Here is a 26,844-nt window from a genome sequence, read left to right as displayed (position 1 = left end):
CCAACTTAAAAGAGAGGCCTACAGAACACCAAATAAATTAGATCAGAAAAGAAAATCCTCCTGCCACATAATAATCAAAACAGTAAGTATACAGAACAAAGAAAAAATACTAAAAGCTGCCAGGGAAAAAGGCCAAGTAACATATAATGGCAAACCCATCAGAATCACACCTGACTTCTCAACAGAGACTATGAAAGCCAGAAGGGCCTGGACGATATCATGCAGACCTAAGAACTTGGCTTTCTAACTCTATCAGGTGCCATATTTTTATTCTCCCAGCAGAACAGCAGCTTGTGGTTCCAGCCTTCAGACTTTTCAGTAATGTAGTCTAAGCAACTTCAGACTTAAGAGTTTTCATCATTGGGCTTCCATCCTTCTTTGAGATCATGGCATTTAAAGTTCCAATTTTGGGGTTAAAATTCAGTACTCTTTGGAAATAAGGCCACAGTCTAAGTAGTCTTTGGAGTTAATACCCCAACTCCTGAATTTCAGGGCACACAACTTTAACCTAACAATTAGAATGTTTGGAGAGGGCCAGTAGTGCTGGCACAGGCCTGTAATCCCAGGAGACAGAAGCAGGCAGATTTCTGTGAGTTCGGGGCCATGCTAGTCTACATGGAAAGTTCCAAGACAGCCAGCTCTAGGGTGACACTTCCTCAGAAACAAAACAAAACAAAACAAAACAAAACAAAACAAAACAAAACAAAACAAAACAACAAGGACCTAAAAGATGATTATTTTTGTGAGGGAACACCAGGACTTGGGAGGTAAAAGCCATAAGATTGGGGTGGAGAAACATCTCAACTGCTTAGTGAACTTGTGAGCAGACTAGATTACAATACACCCTTTTGCAAAAACAAACAAACAACCATAAAGCAAAAATGGAAAGAAAACCAAAACAGAATAATCATATTTGACCACAGTATTTTAATGCCTCCCCAGACTACAGCCCTCATATCATTTTTACCAAACTTGTATTTCTTCCAAATAAAATATAAGCCCCTCTCTGTGCTGACAGAGATGAGCCCTGCTCAGCCTGTCTTCTCTTTGTTGTGATTCAAACACATTCAGAAGGGTCTCTTACTGTCTGTCTCATTCCACTTCCAAGGATTTGACCTTGTTCACTGAAGCATTTGGGATCTAAAACTCTCTGGGAAGTATGAAATTTTAACAAGTTTGAAATGAACCATATGTGAGAACACAGGATCAGAATCATGGGAATAAATGCCAATCTGGATATTCCTTTTCACTGTGGTATTGTTCCCTTTCACTACAGTGACTTTCTATTCTTCGTGGGGAAGCATCAAGCATTGTATTAGAGATACAGAGCTGGGGTGGAGTTAGAAATTTATCTGTGGCTCAATGAGCAGAAAGGTGTCTTTTCTATGTTTTGTTTGCTTGTTTTGCTGCTGTAGTTAGGTACCATCATCTATTAATACAGTCCAGGCTGACCCTAGTTTCTAAGCTCTGTGGGGACTTGAGACCCTCTCACTTCTACACCTAAGGTAGTAGGAAGACAGGTGTGAACTGCCATGCCAGCCAGAGGTCTAATCCTGTGCCATTATCAACTCTATTAGTATTATAGACTGACTCCCTGAAGCCAGGCACTATAAAAGGAAGCCAGTTTGATGAACCTCAGATGAGGCAGAGCAATGGTCCAGATAAACACTACCTCCCAGTGGTTGCTGAAATCACCCTTAAAATTTATCTAACAAAGAGAACTTGAGGCCAGCCTAGTTTACAAATTGAGTCCAGGACAGCCAAGGTTAAACAGAGAAACCTTGTCTCAAAACAAACAAACAAACAAACAAACAAACAAACAAATAAACAAACAAGAAAGATCCCTTCTATGTGTCCTTGAGTATGTAAGTATGTGTGTATGTGAGTTATTAGATGTGAGATTATGGGGTGATCTCAATGGTGGAGTATGGCCTTTTGGATAATCTCCCTGAGTAAGGGTTTGACATTTTAAACTCTGAAAGGCACTGTAAGATGAGAACAGTCTATGTATGTGGTTATGGACATGTCTTTGCTTCCCTGTGAATTTAATGCTGCTGGTTATTCGCTTTTACTTTTTTTCTTAAATAAGTATTCTTCTGTGGCACATTAGAATGGGAAACAAAGGTGAACTTTAAATCTCACGATAAGTCATCCTATTGTTACCTTTTGCAAGGGGGAAACAGATAGCCTTGAGCACCTATTCTTGCTGTGTTCTTATGATGGGTCTTCTCATCCTCAACACTGGATTTTTCATCATGTTGAGGCAAGTATTGTTCCACTTTATATCTTCTGTTTGTTCTGTTCTTTGGAAACATATTTGTAACACTTGAATTACATTTTTGCTGCCAGTTAACCATGAAACCATCTGTGACAAAAATCTTAGTTGATCTTTGACTTTAATTATGTGCCTTTTCTCTTTTTAATTTATTCTATTTACATGCTTGTTGAAACAGATCTTCAAGTCACAAGACAAATACCAAACTGCTATAGTTGAATCCTTTTGATGATTCTCACCAGAATGGCTTCACAGCTCAAGAGTGGTTTAAACTTGAGTCTCCAGCAACTGACTTGAACTAGAGAATGGCCAGGTTATTCTAATCCAGGGTTCTACTGTGGAGTCTCCAGAAGACATCTCTTATTCCCAAGTGTTCAGGTCAACTTTCTCCAAAATGACAATGGCTGCTTGGCAAAGCAGGAGCTACAAACACTCTGGGAGATATTGAACTCTTGGTTGCAGACAGATAAGCAGAGCCATTAGTACATGATTTCTCACCTGGTCTTGGATCAGATTCTTATCAATGGGCACTGCTAGGACAAGTTTGCTTTCACAGAGAAGTGGGAATCAAGTGGTAGAAACATGGATAGATTCCTGGAGGGTCTGACTCATGAGTACTTGAAGCCTCCTGTCTTAGTGAGTTAAGAGATGGCTAAGTGGGCAGAGAGACATTTATTTTCATTTGGGAATAAGTTGGGAGCAGGTGTTGTAGTTTCCATTATTATTGAGGTTGTACTCCCCCATTAAAAGCATCACAAGAGAGAGTACTCACTGCTCTAAATTAGCATGAATAAAGGGGAAAGGAGCCAATTGGTTGTTTTATGAACCTAATTAAATTCAGCTTATTTACCTAGTGGCAGAGAGACTGGGGAGTTGACATTTGGGTAAGACTTTAAGGGTTTTAGAGGAGATGCCTTGGGTCTGGGAGATGACTCACTAAGGTTGGTGCTACAGTGTAATTACGAAGACTGAGTAGGAACCTCAGCATATACTTAAAAGTACGGCATGGGACGGGTATGATGCCACACGCCTTTGATCCCAGCGCTCAGGGGGGCAGAAGCAGGCAGATGGCTGTGAGTTCGAGGCCAACCTGGTCTACAGATGAGTCCAGGAGAGCTAAGGCTACACACAGAAACCCTGTCTCAAAAAAGTGGAAAAACAAACAAACAAACAAACAAACAACAACAAAAGAAAAACCATGGAACAGAATCCCAGGAAAAAGCGGAAACTGGGGATTGAAGTGGCTATATGGCTTTCCAGTTTGGTTACTACATGTCAGTAAGATTCCCTGTCTAGGATACTGAGGTGGTGTAATGGTAGAGTATGGCGTTTGAAACTGAAATATGGCCCTCACATGTGTATACAACAGTGACACACTGTTGATGAATACTGGTGCTACAATGCAATTTTCAAATCTGGAAAGACTTGATATAAATTTAATTACACAGACTCATCTTTCGGGTTCTAGATTTCCATAATTCTGTGTCAGTGACATAATGGAGGAGGTAGTGAAAATTTTCAAACATCCCACACACACATTCCTAGATATGATTGTTCAAGTACTTAAGAGTTTTATGGTTTTTGTTTTGGATGTTTGCTTGTTTGCTGGCTGTTTTATTTGTTTGTTTGGTAGGGTTTTTTTTTTTTAAATTTGAGACATTATTTCATTATATAGCCTTGGCTGGCTAGGACTCAGGGAAATTATACTTCCTCTGGTTCTCAAGAGCTGGATTAAAGGTGTGGACCATCACACCCTGCTATTTGTTTGAGTACTTTTACTCTATAAACAAGTTCTCATTTCATAGTTTGTTTTATTCCACATTTTCACTTCTTTGGGCTTTGTTTCAAATTGAGAATTTTATGATTGGAGCTGAATTCCAAGCAAACTGCTGTCATAATATCCTATCATGTTCCTAAGAGCAGAGGCAGCGTGAATCTCATGCAGACAATGTGAGTGCTGGACTTGAGTCAGATGTGAGTTCAGTGAGGGACTCAACAATAAATAAACAACCACTCCACCCAATTAAAGCTATGACATTAAAAACATCTTGGGTCAAAGGTAGTTGTCTAGGCTAGCACTCAGCGTGAGGTAACAGAATTATAGGTTATAGGCCTATCCCACAGGAGAGTGCAGTGACAGTTGGAGAGGAAGATGCCACTGACAGACTAATAGCTGGAGGTGGTGAATGGAAAAGCATCAGCTAATCTGAGAGTGAAAATTGCAGAATCATGAATTTCCAAGACAGAAAGTAACAATTGACAATCTGAGGGTAGCTGCTACAGAACTGGAGAAGAGATCTTGAGGTTTCCGGAGAGAATATGACAATATTAGATCGGCAGCTGGGTGTTAAATGAGGAGCTTTCTCTAGAATAGTAGCAACCACCAGAGGTAGAATGTACAGAGGCCAAGGGTTCTGGGCACAAATAACATCTATAGATCTTGGAAGTAGCTAAAGGAGTGAAAAGAAGGAACTACAAATTGATGAAGAACTGAGAAATACCAGCCACAGAGACATTCTTTTGTAAAACAGACAAACTTTGTTGGAGTAGACAAACAGCTCCCATCAAAGGAAATAAGAGGGACAGCAGGAATGGTAGACCCCCAGAGCATTCTGTGTCAGGCATTTTATGGCCGCCTTTGGACAGTCCCTCTTTCCAGACTTCCACACTTTCATCTTGGTCCTGCCCATATGGTTATCCAAAGACAACCATATGTTAATATTTGTGATATGTGGGCAGAGAGGGTCTGAGGAAGTCTCTGGAACTAACTTTGTCCCCCTCCCCCCAAAGACAGTGACACAACACTTGGCAATCACAGTGTGAATAGTGACTTTAGAATAAAAAAGTTTTGAATCCCAGGATTGCATCATTAGACATGAAGGATTGACAGATGAGTTAACTCATAGTCCAGTATAAGTGTGTAAGTGTTATGCCCAGTTCATGAGACTCTCAGAGACCACCAGGAGACAACTCTAATGCAATAGCAAGAGAGTTTTATTGTGAGAGCAATCTAACTCAGGACCCAAGTCTCACTGATGCAGAATAGAGGTGGGATCCTGAGCCTGGGTGAACAAGGTTTTTAAAGGGAAAAACCACAAGCTGGTGGGGGGTGTTCAATGCCTTGGCATTACAGAATTGGGTAAAAGTTATTGGGGTGAAGTGACCCTTTAGCTGAAGCTTAACTACAATTGCTATTCTTCTAAACTACAACTGGAACATTGGAGAGAATTTTCCCACCCAATTCTGATTGATTGTTGCCAGGGGAATTATCTCTATGTTCTACCAAGTGTTTATTTTGTGATATTTCCTGGAAGCTGTTGCTAGGAGAGTTAACTGTATTTTCTGCCAAGTGTACATTCTGTGATTTTTTTCCTGGTACTTGAGTTCAGCCCCCGGTCACAAGTGTGCACAAGATGGCTTCTCATCTCAAAATGGAATCACCCAAGCTAACTTAAGCTCTTCATAAGAAGGTTGAGGACAGGTTTTCTGTCATTTCATTGACAAAATTCAGCTGTTTATAGGTCCACATCTCCATGCAGGGGCAGGGAGCTCTTTTTTTCTGAGAACATGTCCTTAAAAGAAGCCATCAAGTTTTTGAAAAAACAGTAATCAGCAACAACTCCAACACCCTTGTAGATCCCTTAAATATGTTCTTAGTACCAGGTAAGAGATGTTAGACAGAAGAGGGGTGTTGTGTGGGGATCCCTTCTTGGGTACAGTTTTATAGACTGTCTTATTTCAAGAGGATATAAAACAATGAAGATGGCTACACTTCCTGGAATGCTACTGAAGTAAATAGTTATTTAATAGTCCTAGAAATGAGGTGAACTCCTTTCTCATTATCCAGAGAGAACAAAATCCTGAGCCAGAAAAGAAAGGGAATTCTTGGGAAGTTCTTCAATATGTCAAAAGAACAGTCAAGGAAAATCCAGGTCCCAGGAACTGAATCTGAGGGCAACTTTTCTGAAGATGTGCCTACGGATGAACCAGGGTCTACCAGGGTCTTCTCCAGGCCACAGAAGCCTACCTCTGAGCCTTCCAAAAATCATGTGGCCATCTCCACTTGTGAGGGTCACCAAGAGAGAGTTCACTGAGTCCTCAAACTAAACAAATATGAGGAATGTCCAAGACTCACAAATTTGCTTGTGACTTCTCTGCCCACCATGAAATGCACAGAAGGGAGAGGCGGAGAGGTCATTTTTTTCTGCCCTGAGTGTCATAAAGGCTTCTATTAAGTCTCAGATCACATGTTGCACATGTGAAAGGCCCTTCAGCTGCAAGATCAATCTGAAGGCTCAGAAGAGGATTCACACAGGAAAGAAGCCTTATACCTTCTCCCTATATAACTAGATTCCACCAATCAGCCACATATCACCATCACCTGAGGAATTACCACCAATCAGAATGAACAATGGACCTTCCTCTCCAGAGGCTAACGGGGCTTCCGCCTCAGTGTCTCATCTGTACATGAAGAAGAATGCAGCTTCTCACTAGTATTTAGCCAGTGAGGATGTTTAATTTAACATTTGGATTAATGTTGTCCATCTGTTGTCCCATCCCAGTACCATGAGAGGGTCAAGCATATCAGTACTCTGTCTGTTTCTACACTAAAGTTCTCCAAATACCTAAATATTGGAAGATCAGTAAATAAATGTTGATGCTTCCGTGTTTCTCCTGTATGTTACATTTCATGTGTGATTTTGTGTCTTAGTGTATTGGGTTGTTGGGCCTTACTTTCTAATCCTTTGAGACAGAGTTTCTTTTGTTCAACAATGTGTACCCCAGGTGAGGTGGCCCTGAAGTTCATACTGATCCTCATGTCTATTATTATGACACTTTAACTAATTAAATAATAACAATTTTATCTAACAGAAATTTTACAGTTTATATAAAAAGCTTTTTATGTCAATAACTGAGAAATGGACAGATAGGTCTGTTCTTTGAAATTATTCAGGAGATTCCTGTCAAGTGTCCTTAAAGGATCATTTCTTTCAGGGACTAGCACAGTAAGTTTTTAGACACAGGCATCTTCCTTCTCCCTGAGCAGGTGGCACAGGAAAAAGAAATTTATGTGACTTCAGCACCTCACACTCGTCAGGATGCTGAATGTAATTGCAGATGAGACTCAAAAGAGGAAAGCTTTCTAGTGACTAGTTATAAACAATATTTATTTTTATGTGTCTGAATATTTTGCCCTTATGCATTGTAATCTGGGAATTACTGAGTCCCTTATTTTCTACAATTTGTTCAGTGTGATAACCACCTTCATAGCACACAGAAACTCCTGTGATGAGTTCTGAGTGTTGCAATAATCTGTGGTTATAGATATAAAATTTAAAGGGTAGTTTGAAACTTTATCTATTTAGCAAAATAATGGTATTCATTCTATCCATGGGGCTTATGATGTCACCTACGATGAATTCCTAGCCTGATTTGCAGGCTTTCTGTAAAGTGGTGGTTCTCAATCTGCAGGTAACTACCATTGGAAAATGTATATTTTTCTCTTGTCTTAAACTCCACAACCATAATTTATTTTTGTTGTTGCAATGATAATTTTGATACCATGCAGAGTGTCAGTTCTTAAGACTATCATAAATGTGTGTTTTCCAATGGTCAGAACCCATAGGTTGAGAATTGCTACTATAAAGCAAACCTTGAGTCCAACTAGAATGTGTTTGGCTACTGCAGTAACAGTTGTTACCAATGTAGCAATGGAATCTTCCTAGGATAACCATTGTTGTGTTTACAGTATTACAGCTGGGTAAGAGTATTAATAACTTTCTTCCTCCACTATCCTGAATGCATCTCAGGTGCTATAGAGTGTACCCAGCAGTGATAAAACATCTTGGTAAATATGAACTTGACTTTTCATGTACAATTTATGGTGTCTTCAGCAAGAGGGTCTTATCATAAAGTTCTGTTTGGTAACCAAGAGCAATGGCAATAGTCTGTATTGTTTGGGGGGAAGTGTCCAGATGCTCAGACCAAAAACTCAAGAGTAAGCATATCACATATGGCTTTTTGGTGGCAACTCTGGCTTAATACTTTAATTGGCATAATACTCTGTATAGGATAAGTGCAAATGGACACTCAAATGGACAGATGTACATAGACCTTCCAAATAGTTTTTTCAAGCATCCTTAGTGTTAGTTGTCACCTTTGTTCCACCTTCATTTATTTCCTCTGTTAATGTAATGTCAATCATTTTTCTGAAATGGTTAAAGTATTCTATGAGCATAAATGTTGGGTGATTTCCATATTTTATATGTATATGCATGCATGTATGTATATAAATATGTGTGTATGTGTATTTATCCTTCTTAATTCTGTGTTGGGATATTTACATCAATTTTGTTATATGTAAATTTATATCCTCATGCATTTTATAGTTGGGAAACATGTCATTTTGACTTTATTAAAATACTAAATTTTTTATAGTTAAAATAATATGTATGTGTCAAGTTGACAATATGGATTTATGATCTTCAAATTTCATTGTCAGTAAGACTGTGAGGGTATTTCAGAGGGGTTTGACTGAGCACAGAGGACCCATGTTGAATTGGGGTGAGAGCATCCCACAAACTGATGTAGAGTCTTAATAAAAAATAGACAAAAAAAATAACTGAACACAAGTATTCAAGTCTCTACTTCTCTACTTCCTGGCTGTGAACTCAATGTTACCTTATGTTCCTGTCACCACAAATCTATCTTCCTCTAGTGCTTCTACCCTGCCTTGCTGAGTGAACCTTCTGACTGTGGCATAAAAGAAACCTTTCCTTCTTTGAGTTGCCTTTGTAAGGTGGTTTGTTAGAGGAAGAAGAAAAATAAATAACACATCTATCAAATGGTTTCTCCCCAAAATGATGACTTATGCCACATGATGAAAAGTCAGTTACAAAAAGCTTAATGTTTTCAAATTGTAGTTTTAGTATTTTACAACAGATAAAAGATATAACAATACATGAGAAAAAGAAATAACCAGGGCTCATATCATACTTGGAGGAAGATATATTTTACCAAAGCAAGATGAAAACATGGTGGGACTAGACTTTATATTGTTGATGAGAACAAAGGCACAAAATACAGAAAAGACTATTTCTCAAAGTGTGAATACATTTACTCCCCATAGCCTTGGATAATTGGAGCAGGTCCTGTTGTTGGTATTATTTACTATTGATATATTTTTTAGTTAAGTAGCAGTTAATCCTAAACCAGCTGTATACCCAAATCACCACACAGAGATTGGGATTTATTTAATTAAGTTAGAGCACAATGTTGGGCAATAGTTACTCCATCCTAAACCTCCATGCCCGAATAGTTTCCTACCATTCAGATTTCACCCATTATACTTGTTTTTAGTCATATCTTAGGTCTGGTTCATTTCTCCACGTGGTCCCAAGACCTCTCCTGCCGATTCTCCTCCTCCCTCTATCCTGCTTCCTTCCTCTTCCTCCCACTCTGGACCAGGATGTCACACCCTATCCTCTCTGTTGCTCAACATTGTGACTGGTTGTTTTAATTGACAATTTAGAGAACAAATGGTGGCATGTTTACACAAACTTGAGACAGGTGATGCTTAGAATAAGTGCCACAATGCAATGTCCAGATTGAAACCATATAGTGGGGTAGAGAAATCAGCATTTAAATGAAGAAGGGTAAATTGTATACATTCCAAAAAAACATTATACCAACAAAGTTCTAAAGATGACCACAATGGAAGAGAATGAGTAAGAGATGACAAACACGTGCAGTAGGAGGAGGACAGTGTGAGTGGCTCTGTCCTGAAGGGAGGCTTTTAGAAAGTGCTGAGTACTGTGGATATGCTTGTCTTGTCTCATGTCTATAGAGGATACTCACTGTGGAGACACTTGAGTAGGTCATGAGAACCAAACACAGCCATTACAGAAGCACAGTAATAATATATGTGGTTGCCATGCTGTCAGAAGTCAACATGAGCAGTAACCATAACTCACTGTATTAGTCACATTTTTGTTGTAACTGGGACCTGACACTTTTGCTGGAGTCAAGATATTTAGAAGCAGGACACACTCTTCATGGTGCCTCCTAGGCAGTCAGTTGCATCAAGATGAAGCTGAGTATCCTTTCCTTGGCAGAAACTCACTGAAGTGGATAATGAATGAAACAGAAGTAGCTACTGATGCCCTGGGTGAAGAGTGGAAAGGTTATGTGGTCCGGATCAGTGGTGGGAATGACAACGTTTTCCCATGAAGCAAGGCACTTTGACCCACGGCAGAGTGCGTCTGCTGTTGATTAAGGGGCATGCTTGTTACCGAACAAGGAAAATTGGACAGAGGAAGTCCACGTCTGTTCGTGGATGCATTGTAGATGCCAATCTGAGTGTTATCAGCTTGATTATTTGGAAATAAAAAGGAGAGAAAGCTATTCCTGGACTGAGAGACACTACTGTGCCTCGTCCGCTGGGACCTAAAAGAGCTGGTAGAATCCAAAAGCTCTTTAATCTCTCTAAAGAAGATCATGTTCGCCAATATGTTGTCAGAAAGCCCTTAAACAAAGAAGGTAAGAAGCCCAGTACTAAAGCACCCAAGATTCAGTGTCTTGTCATGCCACGTGTCCTGCAACACAAATGCCAATGTATTGCTCTGAAAAACAACATACTGAGAAAAACCAAGAGGCTGCAGAATTTGCTAAACTTTTGGTTAAGACAGTGAAGGAAGCCAAAGAAAAGCTCCAAGAACAGATTGCAAAGAGATGTAAGCTGTCTTCACTGGGAGCTTCTACCTTTGAGTCTGAGTCCAGTCAAAAATAAGTCTTTATGAGTAACAAATAAATGATCATACCTTGAAAAAAATAGAAGCAGGTGCACAAGCCAACTGACTTAGCAGGAGGGACCAATGAACTTGGCTCAGTGTTTAAATTTCATACACCTGGAGTTGCTGGGGCTGATTGTGATTGCTTGTAAGCAACTCAATAAGTACATCACATACAGGGACACCCCCATGGTATTCCGGAAATATACACTATGAATTTCCCTCCGATGTCATCCAGGAAATCTTTAAATCCATAATGCGACAGCATTTATTGTTTCAACGGAAAGGGGGGAAATTGGATATGTTTACTCAAGTTTAGTGTTTTCTCTGGACATGATGATAGACATTTTTTATTTTAAGACTCAAGAGACAGAAACAGACAGACCTATGAATTTATGGTTATCTGGTCTACAGAGGTAGTTCGAAGACCATTAGGGTTACACACAGGCAAGTCCATGATTAAAATACAAAAACAAAACAAAAAAGATTAAAGTATATTTTTTATTTGCTTAAACCCAGTAACTTTCTGTCATTCTTCAAAGAAAAAAAATTTAAAGCACAAAATTATTTGAAAAAGTCACAAGACGTTGATTTTAAAATTCATCAAAATAAACAACAGAAAATATTTAAAAATCATATTTACAATGAGTGAAGAAAAAAGAAACCTTATTTTAAGATTTGTCTTGTTTTTATTTATGTTACGGTCGAGAGGTTGCATGTGAGTTTGAGTGCCAACAGAGGCCAGAGGTTTGCCACCTCCTATAGCTGGATTTGTAGGCAGTTCTGAGCCGCCAGAAGGAGCAGCTGAATGCAGATACATGGTAACAGCACTATGCACTTTTAACCACTAACTCATCTCTTTATCCTAAAAAAAATGATTAAATCTAAATTTGGAAAAACCTAGAATATAAAATAAATTGAAATGAATTCACAGCTTGGATAAATTTCCTATAAATAATTCAGAAATGTCTGAAACATGAAAATAAAGAGGCTCAAAATCACTAATAACTAAAGGAATACAATGAGTTGATGTAAATCAAAGTTGAAATGAACCATCTTCACATACTGCACAAACAGGTATTAATCAAAGAAAATTAACCTAAATAAAAGCAGGAGTCAAAGCTGCTGAAAATATAAAGGAAACGAACCTTAGTGATGACTCTATAAGAAAGTAAAATGTTGAAGTTGTACAAATTAGAATTTTTTTTGTCAGAAAAATTGAAAAATACCTGCCAAGTTTCAATTGTGCTTTTACTGAATCTCCCACATGTTGGATCATCATCTGTTATTAATCATAATAGCAAATGCTGTACATTGATCTGGGATCTGAGAGGACAAGGCTACACAGGGAATGACCAGTGCTGAGTAATAATAACTGAAGATTCAGGCATTACATAGCAATGCCTTGCTGAGTTTCTGCAGTTCTCAGGAAGATTCTCAGGAAAACACAGTCACTTCTTTCTTCAGTAGTTGGTGTAACTCAGGGATTAGACCTTCAGATCTTGAATGGCTTTGGGTAGAATGGATATCCACCTGTAGAATGAGATTATATCTATATCTCCTCACTGTGCACAAAAATTAGTGTTAAATTGCTCTAAAGCTGAAATAATAAAGCTATTAGAGGAAAATGTTAGAAATACAAGATATAGATAGAGGCAGCAATACTAAAAGCATAGGAAGTTCACCAAGAATTAACGGGTGGAATTGGGTGAAATTCAAAGCTTTTTGCATATTAACAGAAAGTACCAGGCAAGTAGAGATACAACCCACAAAGCAGGAGAAAAAAAAATCACTAAATTCTATATTTCAATCATGAGCTTAAAACCTAAAATGTATGAAGGGAAATAAAGATTAAACAGTTTCTTCACAAATATTTCAGTCAACTCACAGGTTAATGAATCAGGCAAGGATTAATTAAGAGTCAAGGCACAAATGGACAGTAAATAGTTTTTTAATGTATTGAAGATATTTACCTATCCAGGAAAAGCAAATTTTAAATAATTTGATACTGCATTTTACCCATTAGAATGATTAACATCAAGAGAATAGACCATAAGAAATGTTGTCAATGATGTGGGGAAAAAAAAATGAAACCTCATTCTATAATGGTAGAAGGATGAATTGCTGTATTTATTAAAGAAATAAATACAAACATTTCTAAATAAAACAAAAAAAATAAGAATGCAATATTACACAGCTATTTAATTTCTGGGCATATACTCAAAAGACTGTATCTCCAACCGCAGAGATACTGCGTATATATGTAACTGCTTCAAAATTCATAATAATACTTTATTTTATTTGTGGCTTTGGGAAGAGTGTAGCTTCTCTAGTTTCTTTTTCAGCCCTTTTGTCTTTTGTATACAGGAGGTCTGCTGATTTTTTTCAGTTAATTTTGTATCCAGCCACTTTGCTGAAGGCATTTATCAGCTGAAGGAATTCTCTGGTTGAATTTTTGGGGTCACTCATGTATACTATCATATCATCTGTAAATAGTGATACTTTGGCTTCTTCCTTTTTGATTTGTATCCCCTTGATGTCCTTTAGTTGTCTTATTGCTCTAGCTAGGAATTCAAGAACTATGTTGAAGAGATACAGAGAGAGTGGGCAGCCTTGCCTTGTTCTTAATTTCAGTAGGATTGCTTTAAGTTTCTCCCTGTTTAGTTTGATGTTGGCTATAGGCTTGCTGTATAGTGTAATTATTATGTTTAGTTATGTGCCTTGTATCCCTGATCTCTCCAAGACTTTAAACATGAATGAGTTCTGGATTTTGTCAAATGCTTTTTCAGCATCTAAGTAGATGATCACGTGGTTTTTCTCCTTCAGTTTGTTTATATGGTGGACCACATTGATGGATTTCTGTATATTGGTTCAATATACCCCTGCACACCTGGGATGAAGCTTACTCAAAAGCCACAAATAACATAAAGTACTTTGGTGTGACTCTAACTAAAAACAGGTGTGAAAGATCTGTTTGAAAAAAACTTCAAGTCTCTGAAGAAAGAAATTGAAGAAGATATCAGAAGATGGAAAGATCTCCCATGTTCATGGAGCAGTAGTGAAAATGGCCATCCTGACAAAAGCAATCTACAGATTCAATGCAATTCCCATCAAAATACCAACACAATTCTTTACAGAACTTGAAAGAACAATTCTCAATTTCATATGGAAAAACAAAAACCCAGAATTGTTAAAACAATCCTGTAAAACAACAGATTGTCTGGAGGTATCTCCATCTCTGATATCAAACTCTGTACTACAGAGCAATAGTAATAAACATTGCATGGTAATGGCATATAAACAAAATGGTGGATCAATGGAATCAAATAGAAGACCTAGAAATAAACCCACACACCTACGGATACTTGATTTTTGACAAAGGAGCTAAAACCATACAACGGAAAAAAGACAGCATCTTCAAGAAATGGTGCTGGTCCAACTGGATGTCTACGTGCAAATAGATCCATATTTATCACCCTGCACAAAACTAAAGTCCAAGTGGATCAAAGAACTCAATATAAACCAGACACACTAAACAGACATAGCCCATGGCAGCTCGGTCTCTAAGTGGGTTCCTAGTAATGGGAACATGGACTGTCTCTGACATGAACTCAGTGCCTTTGATCAAATGCTCTTTGATCACCTCCCCCTGAGAGGGAGCAGCCTTACCAGGCCACAGAGAAAGACAATGCAGCCAGTTGCTTATGAGACCTGATAGACTAGGGTCAGAGGGAAGGTAAGGAGGACCTCCCTATCAGTGGATTGGGGAGGGGCATGGGAGAAGATAAGGGAGAGAGAGTGGGATTGGAAAGGGATGAGGGAGGGGGCTACAGCTGGGATACAAAGTGAATAAACTGTAATTAATAAAAAATAAATAAAATAAAAAAATCGGGGAAGAGCCTTAAACTCATTGGCATAGGAGACAACTTTCTGAACAACACCAACAGCACAAGAGCAACAATCAATAAATGGGACCTCATGAAACTGAAAAGCTTATCCTCTGAGAGGCTCTACTAGTAGCACCTCAAAATGGATGCTGAGACTCACAGCCAAACATTGGGTGAAGTGTAGGGAGTCTTTTGGAAAAGCAGGAGGAAAGAGAAGAAGACCTGGAGATGACAGGACATCCACAAGGAGACCAATAGAGCCAACTAACCAGGGCCCAGAAAAGCTTGCTGAGACTGAAGCATCAACCAAGGACCATGCACAAACTGGACCTACGCCCCCTACAAAGATGTAGCAGATGGGCAGCTTAGGCCTCAAGTGGGTCCTCTAGTAAGGGAAGTGGGGACTGCATAGAGCAGGTACTTACTAGCCAGCTTTTTGATCACCTCTCCCTGGTGGGAATGCCATGCCAGGTCAAAGACGAAGAGAACATGCTCAGTCTTGATGCAACTTGATGAGCTGGGGTGGATGGGAAAGGAGCTTCCCTTTCTGAGGAAAAGTGGAGAGGGAGAGGAGGAGACTGTGAGGGGAAGAGGGAAGGCTCCAATTTAGATATAAAGTTAATATAAATAAACAAATAGAAAAATGTCTTGAGGAATCAAGGAGAGAAGAATAGGACAAATGCGTCATAAACCTGAAAAGGATTATAAAGGTTATGTAGAGGAGTGAGATGGTGTCACAGGAATGGAGAAGAAAAATATGAGGAGAATGAAAAAAATTGTTGGAAAAGGTCACAATGAAATCTAGTATTATGTATGTTAGTTATAATTTCAAAAAACCAAGCTAAATTCAAAGACAGATTATAGTTTCATAGCAAATTTTGTTATTTAGTGATGACACTTCTTATATTCAATACAATGTTAACAAATTGTATCCAATACTTACAATTGTCATTCTTGTCTTATTTCTTTCCTATAGGAATTTTACTATACTGGAAAGATTGGGGTTAAACGTACAGTCTGATACATGAAAGATGAGCAACTAAAGTCAAAAAGTGCCATGGGCACCTAGGTTAATGATACTAAAATTAGGGTCATTATAATGCATTTGCATTTTTGACTATAAGAAAAAGTTAAAAGTCTATTAGGTGTATAGGTGTATAGATGTATAGATACAGGTGTACAGGTGTAGAGATAGATGTATAATATGGTAGTTTGGGTTTTGCTTTTTTGGTTTAGGTTTCACTTATTAACAGAAATCCCTGCACAGGCAAATTTATAATAGTTCTGAAACTCTAGACACTGGCCATGACAATTGGAATAGAGAAAGCCAAACATACCTGTGTCTATTGTCCAGAAGTGGACAGGCCTAAGTAGACAGGCTTCACATGACAAGAGCACCGTGTGTGTATGTTCTTGCTGACATGAGAGCTGGAACCATATAACAAACAATTTTGCAGTGTATGTAGTGACACACAGTAATAATCAGATACACGTTCATTGTATTTCAGAATGGATGAAGTACCAACAAACAAAACTTACTCCTAAAGTGCATTTGATCTTTATCATAATTCATTCATTAACTACTAATCTTGACACATAAAATTAATTTTCCTAATAAAAAACCACCCTATAATTCTATTATTGGTTAAACAATATAACTTACTAGTATCAGTATTCTCTTTAATCCATGATTTTAATCTAGCTCTTAGACAAAAATTAGAAGATAGTATGTTTCAGAAGTATGTGAATTGGTGAGCAAGAAGAATGAAAGAACAAGCACTTCAACATATCTAGCATGCTATGGGGATGTAGCTCAAGGCTTCTCCAGTTGTTTCAAGGCACTAGGTGTGATCTCCAGTGTCATCAGTACACAAACATAAAGAATTCAAATACATTTTTGTTTAAAAAACTAAAATCTAGAAAGACATGCAGAAACAGATAGCAAAAGAATGAGGGAGGCAAAGACTCAGAGGAGAGACATAGACAGAGGCCAAGTAAGGAAAAGAAAGAAAAAAATGTGATATCAGCAATGAGAGAGTCTCAGTAGCAGCTTATGAGAGGAACATATTCACACAGTTTAGGGGGGATTAGCTATTCTGTCCTGAGTTGAAAATACCAACTTTATCCAAAATACTAACTTTATCCAAAATACCAATTTTATCCAAAAACTCAATTAACTTTCAACTTCCTAAACCAATACCAGAGTTCCTTTCCCTGATCCTATCTTGAGTTCTTTTCCCTTCCTTATTTCCTTTTTCCTTCCTTCCTCCCTTCCATCCTTCCCTTTTTCTTCTCTCCATCCCTTCTTTCTTTCTGCAGAACTGTTGAAATAAATCATTTGAATATTGCTCTGTTGAAATTTTTCTGTTTAGTTCTTTACCCCAGTTTTAACTGGATTATTTGATTTGTTGGAGTTTAATTTCTTGAATTTTTTGTACATTTTTGTCACCCCTAATTTCACCATTGGCTGTCTCTGGGATTGCAGGAATATTAATTTGAGTACCCTATTGTTGTAAAAGATCTCTCCCCAACAAATGTATGGGTATGTCAGCCACATTAGGTCTCAATTCCCTGGTTGCCATTCTGGTCCCACACATTTAATCTACTGTACAACACTTTGTCTTACATGAGACAATTTACCAATTCCTATAAATGGTGTAGAAATCTTCTGAAGTGGCCATTCTTGTTTCCAAGACTTTTGATGTCAGCTCCTGTACCTATCAAACCTTATATTTCAACCTTGTTCATTTGTACCATTAACCACTGTTGCCAGAACACAAGATTTTTAGTACTCCCAAAGGCGCCTGTTCTTTCTATGGGATCAGTTTTGCCCTTGATGTAAGGATACAGTAAGAGCTGAGCAATTCTACTCCCTGCAATAATTTGTATCTCCTGTTTTCCCTATACCATGATTGTATATTCTTCCTTACACTCACCATCTACAACACCTGATGCACAGTGAATCCTTGAGAAGTTAATCCACTTCTTCCCAAGATCATCCCTTCTGTCCCTGAAGACAAAGGACCATAAACACCAGTGGTTATTTTGTAACATTCAACTCTTGGTGATAATGTAAGAAATGTATCTGTGGCCAGAACCAAAGCCCTGCTGGATTCAGCATGGGTGAGATCAGCAATTGTTAGTTTTGATCTTCCTCCTGGCTTGTCATCTCCTGGCTTGTCATCTCCTGGCTGACCAAAGTAGGACAGCTCCTATTTTTCACTATGGGGCCTGGAGGTGACAGGCCCCTCTGCCTGTTTAATGGTGGCAAGAGGTGACCTTCTGAATCCCATTTAGATATACACTCATTATTCCGATGCTTTCCCTTCTTACAATGCCTACATATTCCTGCGAATATGGGCAAATGAACATTGAAGCCAGAAGCAGCTTCTTTGCTAAGAGTTAAATTTCTGTATTTTTCTGATTTAACAAACGTCTGCCATTTTGAGCTTTGAAGCTTCTAGACTTATAATTTCTTTGAAAATTTACCAAATTCATGACAATTAAAACACCAAGCATTTTGATTTTTGAGACTTGTAGGTTCGGCTTCTTCTATGATATTGGCATGATGTTCCTGAGAGGCAATGCCAGTGGTATCTTTTATCAGTTAGTGTATTTGGGCTCCTCATGCTCTTAATGGTCTAAGTACTCTGTTGCATTAAGTATTCACATCCTCATAAGCCATGATCTTGTCAACACCTGTCTGGTCTTAGGGTCTGGTATGGTCAATTAAGAGCTGAACCCAATCTCTGTAAGAAGTTGGTGAAGGCTGCGGAATGCTATGCCTTAAAGATGGAGCTGGTTTCCGCCTTCCACCTTCCCGATGGTGAGTGCTCTCTGTCACGAACAACTCCACATTTGGCTAAGGCCGAGGATCTGGCTTGCTTCTATGTATGTGGACCTATCTGCATTGCCCCCGTGGCACGCCTGGGTTGGCTACCCAGAGGCTATTTAAGCTGTGGGCTGGCTTTCCCCGGGGTCCGAGGATTGTTCAATGTTCATGAATAAACTGCATTGAAAAAAAAAAAAAAATCAATGGCAGAAGTAAGAAAAGTTATATTAAAATAGTAACCGAAATGGGTTTAGGTTAATAGAGAAAAGACAAAAATAAAAGTGTGGTTTAAAGTAGTAAGGAATGAGCAGCAGGGAGCTTCAATTTCACTGTGGTAGAAATGCAGTGTAAGATCTAAGTTCAGAAAAATATATTAGGGAATATTGTCAACCCCAGGAATGTAATTGTACAAACAGATGTGTAGAACATACTATTTCCGCACAGCTGAGACTACATCCACTGATTAGCAGCTTGTTCTTCAGATTCAGTAACCATAAATCTACTCCAGCTGTATGTTACACCACTTTATGTATACCATATCAATGTGATCTTGCATCATTGTGTTTTGTGGTCTTATATAGCACAATATTTTCAAGTTCATTCCTACTGTGGTGTATTCAATATTTCTTATAAAAATAAAAAAAAAATTAAAAAAAAAAAAAAAAAAAAAAAAGAAGTTGGTGAAGGCTTCTGCAGGGCCTTGAATTACCTTAGTATATGAGGTTGTTGTTTTACCAGGATCCTCAACCATATCCCACACTCTTACCGCTGTAACATGATATTGTTTAATCACTACATCATCAGATGGGATTTGTTCTCACAAGTCAGCATAATGCCTTTCACCAAGCTGTTGATCTTTACCAACATTTATCACCCTTGTTATATTTTGTTGTTCTATTTTCCTGACTTCATTCTTTTACCACAATAATGATTTTAATTGCTGACCAGCTTCTAATACAGCTTTCACAAAACCTTTCCAGTCTTGGGGAATAAGTCTGTTTTTCATAATCTAGTTATTTAACATTTGTTTAACCAAATTTGAATGCATTCCATACCATATGATAGAATTTTTAAATTTATTTGATCTAACATTTCTACTGGACTCCATGTCATCTCATTGTCACCTCACCACTATCATTAGCAGGCATATGTTGCACAAAGCCTGGGAAAGCTCATGATGCCTCTGTAGTCACAGGCAGGTCCTGTAGTGGAGCCCTTGGCTCCAGAGCTCTTCTGGCCTGCTGGGCTTCCAGTTTTACCTGGCCCCTTGGAATACTCTGAACACCTGGCTCATGGAGCAGGGCAAGACAGCAAAGAGGATAAACTTCCATTTTTCAGTGGTGCTCTTTGCTTTCCAAGAGCTTCAATTTCTACTCATAAACTTTCCCCTTGAACTACCAACTCTGTAATCCTTTCCAGAACTACAGAATTGAGTGACACGTCTGTTCTACCGATCTCATCTGTCATTCTTTATTCTCCAAAAAACAGAACATAGGAGGAAAACAAATCAACAACTGAAAATTCTGTCTGGGGGCATTTTAGGAGAGAACCTCAAAGCAGCCACTGCTATAAACCATTTAGTGACATTGTGAAACATCGCATTCACTCTTTCAGAACGTGTTGTCTCCTGTGTACAGCTCCAAAACCAAGTTCCCCATTACTCTTAAGCCTTGTCTAAGTGTCACTTGTTACCCCTTTTTATCCTAAACCATGTTGGGCACCACCTGTGGCAGAATACCACCTGTAGCAGTCTTTTCAAAACTCTACTTTAATTGGGTGCTTAGGCCTCTACCTCCCTTTCACTAACCCCCCAACTCTATGTAAGAGAGAAAAGAGGTGAGTGGGGAGAGGGGTTCCAGACCCCTTTACTTCTCCCTGATAGTTAAGAGTCAAGGGGTTCTTTTAGGGCTCTATAGAAATCTTTGTCACCTGCAGACACAGCTAGCAGGCTCCTCAATGCTGCTGGACCCCAAAGCATTTCTCTCATTCTGTCTGCTCCAAACTGCGACACTTTTCTGGTCTCTTGTCTCGCCAAATGGCTACAAGCCACATGCCAATACCAAACATCACACTGTCTCTTTTTTTTGACCTCATTTATACTCAGAGTCCTAGACCACACTCCTGTCTGTGCCCCACAAGGAAGGCTATTAGCAACTGGCAAAGATGATGCCCCACAAATGACAATTAAAAGGTATGGACAAACTATAGCCCAACTGAAATTTCACACTTCAGATTAAAACAAAAGCATAGAAACATAACATACAGAGACACCAAAACTTCCATTACATCTACTTTTTTTCTTTTTCTATTTTTTTCCAAAACCTGGGCCCAAGGAAGAAAGGATGTGAGCCTTGGACTATCTCTAACCCTGAAGAAACCCGGACCAAAGGAAGAAAAGATGTAGGCCTGGGCCAGTCCCTAACCCTGAAGAGACCTGGACCTAAGGAAGAAGAGATGTGGGTCTGGGCCAATCCCTAACTGTGAATAGTCATGGGCCCAAAGAAGAAATATTGGCCTGGACCTATCACTAACCCTGAAGAAGCCTGGGCCCATAAATGAAGAGGTTTGCGCCTCTGCCTACCACTAACCACAAAGTGGCCTGGGCCCTAAGATGAAGAGGAATGGGGTTGGGCCAGTCCCTAACACTGAAGAAGCCTGGGCCCAAAGAAGTGTGGGCTTGGGCCAATCCTTAACCCTGAAGAGACGTGTGCCCTAGGAAGAGGAGATATGGGCCTTGGCCTACCCCTAACCCTAAATATACCTGGAACCAAATAAGAATATGTGTGGGCCTGGGCCTATCCCTAATCCTAAATAGGCCCCGGCCCAAAGAAGAGATGAGGATCTGGACCTCTTCCAGACCCTGAAGTGGCCTGGGCCCAAAGAAAAGGAATAGTTGGCCTTGACCAATAAATACCCCTGAAGAACCCGAGGCCCAAAGAAAAAGAGATGTGGACCTGGGCCTATTTCTTACCCTGAAGAGGCCTGGGCCCAAAGAAGAAGAAGTGATGTGGGCCAGGCCTATCCTTAACACTGAATAGGACTGAGCCCTAAGAAGAAATGGGGGCCAGGGCCTCTCCATAACCTTAAGGGGCCCAGGCCTTATGTTGAAGAGATGTGGGCCTGGGCCTGCCCCTATCCCTGAAGAGGATTGAGCCTAAGGAAGAAGAGATGTAGGCATAGGTCTATCTCTAAGAATAACGAGGCCTGAGCCAAAGAAGACATGTGGGCCTAGATCTATTCTATCCCCAAAGATGCCTGGGCACAAGGAAAAATGGGTGCCTAGGCCTGTCCTTAAACCTGAAGAAATCTGTGCCCAAAAGAGAGATATATGCCTGGGCCTATCCTACCCTTGAAGAAGACTGGGACCAACAAAGTGAGGTAGGCCTAGGTCTATGACTAACCCTGAAGAGGTCTGGGGGCCTGGCCACAAAGGAGAGATTTCAGCCTTGGCCATTTCTTAAACTGAAGAGCATAGGCCTAAAGAAAAAGAGATGTGGTCCTGGGATAATCCCCAACCATAAAGTGGCTTGGGCCAAAAGAAGAAGAGGTGTGGGCCTGGGCCTATCCTAACACCCGAAGGGTCCTGAGTCTAAAGAAGAAGAAAGATTCAGCATGGTAACGACCTTTGTGAAAGCCATACAGTCAGATGGGACACTGGCCTGACCTCCAACTCGACTTGTAGCCCTTGTTTCCAGGTGAGTGGAACTTCTGTGCCTCCACTGGTGTTTGCCCAGCTAGCATTTGGATCCCTTCACCAACTGTCACACATACGACCTATGAACCCCCTACAGTTCCTCACTGAACACCCATGGGTGACCAGTATCACACAGACCTAGCCATCTTCTGTGGACAAGAGCATGGGTCCTACTCTCCAGAGATCTTTTGCTACACAATGAGGCTTCCAGGAGGCAGAGCCTGAAATGGCTCTCACTTGACAGGATGACAGTTATTAGGAAGGATGCAGAGAAAGAGAGTGTCTGCAAACAGCCCAGGACAGAGCCAGGATGACTCAGTATGTGTCATGGTAGACCCCCTTCCACTGAGTTCCCTGGAAACTCTGAGCACAAGACACACCACAGAGCTCCTAGCCTCCCCTGGTCAGCTTCTGGTTACCATGTAGGGCAGGGCTGGGGGGACCCAGGTGTTGGAGATTGTTCTGATGCTAGTTACTGGCCCTCTGTGTCAACCTGCCTAAGTCATTATTCCTGATGGGCTAATTAAACAGCCAATACCTGGACATGGCAGAACGCGTTAGGCATGGCTGAGTTTCCCCTCTTTGGAGACTCCCACAAGAAATCACAGGAAGGACAGAAGGACAGGAAGAGAAGAAGGAGGAGGATGACAGGATGGGTTAGCCTATTTACAAGCAAAGGATCACATATCAAACCCCCTAAAAAATGATTATCATTACATTCAAAAGTTGACTTGTGAAAACTCTGCACAGATGTTCTATGTCTAATTTATGTAGGAGGCTTGACTAGTTCACACTATTCTTCATGGAGTTGTTATCTAGGAGAAAAGCTGGTGCCATCCCTGCTTCTGTGCTGCCTAAAACCTAGCATGATGTCTACACTTTGATCAGCTCCCTTGTATGCTGAGGCAACCATGAAATAGGATGCTGAAATGGGAAGTTAGGAGTACATGTCTAAAAACATTCACAACCTTTTATTCTAGCCTCTAGGTTCCTTTTCCTTCCTTTTTTCCCCCTCATTCCTTCCTTCCTTCCTTCCTTCCTTCCTTCCTTCCTTCCTTCCTTCCTTCCTTCCTTCCTTCTTTCCTTTCTTCCCTCCTTCTTTCCTTTCCTTCTTTCTTTATTCCTTTTGGAGATACCCAAATCCCACATTACACTGGGGCTCGTGGAGCTGCAAACTCAGAATCAAATGGGAACTTGTTGTAAATGGGAAACTTGGATCTACTTCAGACCCAGTGAATCAGAATCACTGGGGAGTGAGTCTAGCAGTCTGTTTTAACAAGGCCTTTAAATCAAGCTAATGAATACTAAAGGACACATCTGGAGGGAAAGGGTGGTGAGTGTCTTAGGTTAAGGTCAGGAGTTCTTTTATTTCTAGCTCTGTGCAATTGCTATACATAATGACCTGGCCATTTTCTTTAAAGATTTTGGCCTGGTTTGCTTTCTGTTGTTTTGACAAAAGACAGATCAAAACCAAGTTAGGTGTAGAAAGGATTTATTCTACCTTACAATTCTCAGAACATCATCCACTAGTGAAGAATCCAGTGCAGGGACTCCAGCAGGAGCAGAGGCAAGAACCATGGAAGAAAGTGGCACACTGACTTGCTCAGCTTGCTTTTTTCTACAACCCAGGGCCATTTCTCAGGGATGGCACCACCCACAGTGTGCTGTGCCCTCCCACATCAATCATCAAGTAAGAAAGTACTGCTTCAGGCATGTCTATAGGCTTTGAGGCAATTTCTCAATTGAGGATCTTTCTTCCCAGATGACTCCAGGTTTTATTAATTATAAATTATGCAGAACTCAATTAAAGTTCATTGGTAACTTTTGACTGAAAAAAATGATAAATGTTTGATGGGATACACTTACATTTCAACATTATACAATATGTTCCTTTTTAGAGCATAAATTCAGTATTTTATTTCTTTTGCCTTCATTTATTTACTTTTTAAATATGGAAGCTTAGTTTTGTTTTTATTTTCTTTTTTATTAATTATATTTTATTTACTTTGTATCCCACCTGTAGCTCCCTCCCTCCCTCTATCCCACCCATACCCCTTCCCCAGTCCACTAATAGGAGAGGCCTTCCTTCCTTTCTTCTGATCCCAGTCTGTCAGATAGCATCAGGAATGGATGCATTATCTCCCTCTGTGGCCTGGTAAGGCTGCAACCCCTGAGGGGGAAGTGATCAAAGAGCAGGCCAATCAGTTCATGTCAGAGACATTCACTGTCCACATATCTATGGAACCCACTTGGACACTAAACTGCCATGGGATACATCAGTGCAGGGGATCAAGATTACCTCCATGAATGGTCCTTGGCTGGGGTATCAGTCTCGGAAAAATAATCCCTGTGCACAGATTTTTTTGGTTCTGTTGCTCTCCTTATGGAGCAATTAAAAAAAAGGAAATCATGAAATCTGCAGGCAAATGGTGGGAACTGGAAAAGATTATCCTGCCTGAGGTATCCAAGAAACAGAAAGACACACAGGGTCTATACTCACTCATAAGTGGATATTAGACATATAATATAGGATAAACAAACTAAAATCTTTAAAACTACAGAAAATACTCAAGAAGGAGGTACCTAATCAAGAAGAAGCATCTGGGTAAGATATCAGTCCTCATTCAGAAAGGCAAAGAGGATGGACATCAGAAGAGGAGAAAACAGGGAACAGGAAAAGAGCCTACCGCAGAGAGGCTCTGAAGGTCTCTATCAAAGGAGATGCTGAGACCTATAGCCAAACTTTTGGCAGAGGGCGGGGAATCTTATGAAAAAAGTGGGGAAAGGACAGGAGCTCCAAGAGGACAGCAACAGAACCATTTATTTATTTTTATTATTTTACATCATAATTAAAGCTTTCCTTCCCTCCTTTCTTCCAAGTACCTCCTTCTCACCAAACCTCTCACCCATCCTCCCATCCTCCCTTTTTCCAAGGAAAAGGGGAGGCTTCACATGGATATCAACCAGCCTTGGCATGTCAAGTTGAAGTAGGACTAGGACCTCTTCTCCAATTGTGGTTAAACAAAGCAACCCTGTTAGGGGAAAGGGATCCAAAGGCAGGCAACAGTCAGAGACAGATCCTCCTTGAGCTGTTAGGAATCCCACATGAAGACCCAGCTGCATGATTGTTACATATGTGCAGAGGGCCTAGGTCTGTCCCCTGCATGCTCTCTGATTGGTGATTCAGTCTCTCTGAGCCCCTATGAGCCCAGGTTAGCTGATTCAGTAGGTTTTCTTGTAGTGCCCTTGAGCCCTTTGGCTTCTTCAATCCTTCCTCCTCCTCTTCCTAACCATTCCCCAAGCTCAGCCTAATGTTTGGCTGTGGGTCATTGCATCTGTTTGCATCAGTTCCTGAGTGAAGCCTCTTATAAAACAGATATGCTAGGTGCCTGTCTATAAATATAGTCAAATATCATTAATTGTTCCAGAGGTGGGCTTTCTCTCATAGCATGGGTCTCAAGCTTGGCCAGTCCCTCAGTTTCTGCTCCGTATTTACCCCTGCACATCTAACAAGCAGGACAAATCGTGGATAGATTTCCCCCTACTGGAAGTCTTGTGTGGTTACAGAAGATGGCCATTTCAAGTTCCATATCCCTATTGCTAGGAGGCTTAGGTAGGGTCACCCTCACAGATTCCGGGGTGCTCCCATTGTCCCAGATTTCTAGCTTGTCCCATAGATACCGCCCACCAGGTTCCAGTTCTCTTACCCAGTACTCCTTTCCTCTGTCCTCCCCAAACCTAATTCCTCCTGCTCTCCTCCCCAACCCTTCCGTACACTGTCTCCCCCCTTTATCTACCCCTGATGTTGATTCTATTTCCTCTTCTGAGTGAGATTCAAGCTTCCCTCCTTGGATCCTCTGTGTTAGTCAGCTTTGTTGGTCTGTCAATTGTAGCATCGTTATCCTATATTTGATGGCTAATATCTACTTATGAGCATATACCCTGTTGTCTCTCTGGGTCTGGGTTACCTCACTCAGGATCATCTTTTCTAGTTCTATTCATTATCTGCAAATTCCATGAGGTTTTTGTTTTTAATAGGTGAATAGTATTCATTGCAGAAATGAACCACCTTTTCTTTATTCATTCTTCGGTTGAGGAACTTCTAGGATGTTTCCAGTTTGGAGCTACTAAAAGTAAATCTGCTCTGAATATAGTTGAGCACGTGTCCTTAAGCTTTGGTGGAGCATCCTTTGGGTATATGTCCAGGAGTGGTAGAACTGGGTTATGAGATAGAACTGTTACCAAATCTGAAAAACTACCACATTGATTTTCAAAGGGGTTCTACAAGTTTGCACAACCACCAGCAAACTGGGAGGGTTCCCGGTGTTCCACATCCCCACCATCATGAGCTGTGGCTTGAGTTCTTG

General features: G+C 40.1%; 3 pseudogenes; 2 read left to right on the top strand and 1 right to left on the bottom strand.

Annotated features, from left to right (window-relative positions):
- The first annotated feature begins 2,219 nt into the window (after positions 1 to 2,219).
- Positions 2,220 to 6,683, top strand: LOC110542317 (zinc finger and SCAN domain containing protein 4F-like; annotated as a pseudogene).
- Positions 6,684 to 6,707: 24 nt separating this feature from the next.
- LOC132654868 (vomeronasal type-1 receptor 4-like) lies at positions 6,708 to 11,332 on the bottom strand (annotated as a pseudogene).
- LOC132654786 (small ribosomal subunit protein eS6-like) lies at positions 10,409 to 11,063 on the top strand (annotated as a pseudogene).
- Positions 11,333 to 26,844: the final 15,512 nt, after the last annotated feature.

Source organism: Meriones unguiculatus, chromosome 6 (genome assembly GCF_030254825.1).
Source record: "Meriones unguiculatus strain TT.TT164.6M chromosome 6, Bangor_MerUng_6.1, whole genome shotgun sequence".
Classification (NCBI taxonomy): domain Eukaryota; kingdom Metazoa; phylum Chordata; class Mammalia; order Rodentia; family Muridae; genus Meriones; species Meriones unguiculatus.
The sequence above is the reverse complement of the archived record's forward strand: the minus strand, read 5'-3'. Positions and strand labels throughout refer to the sequence as shown.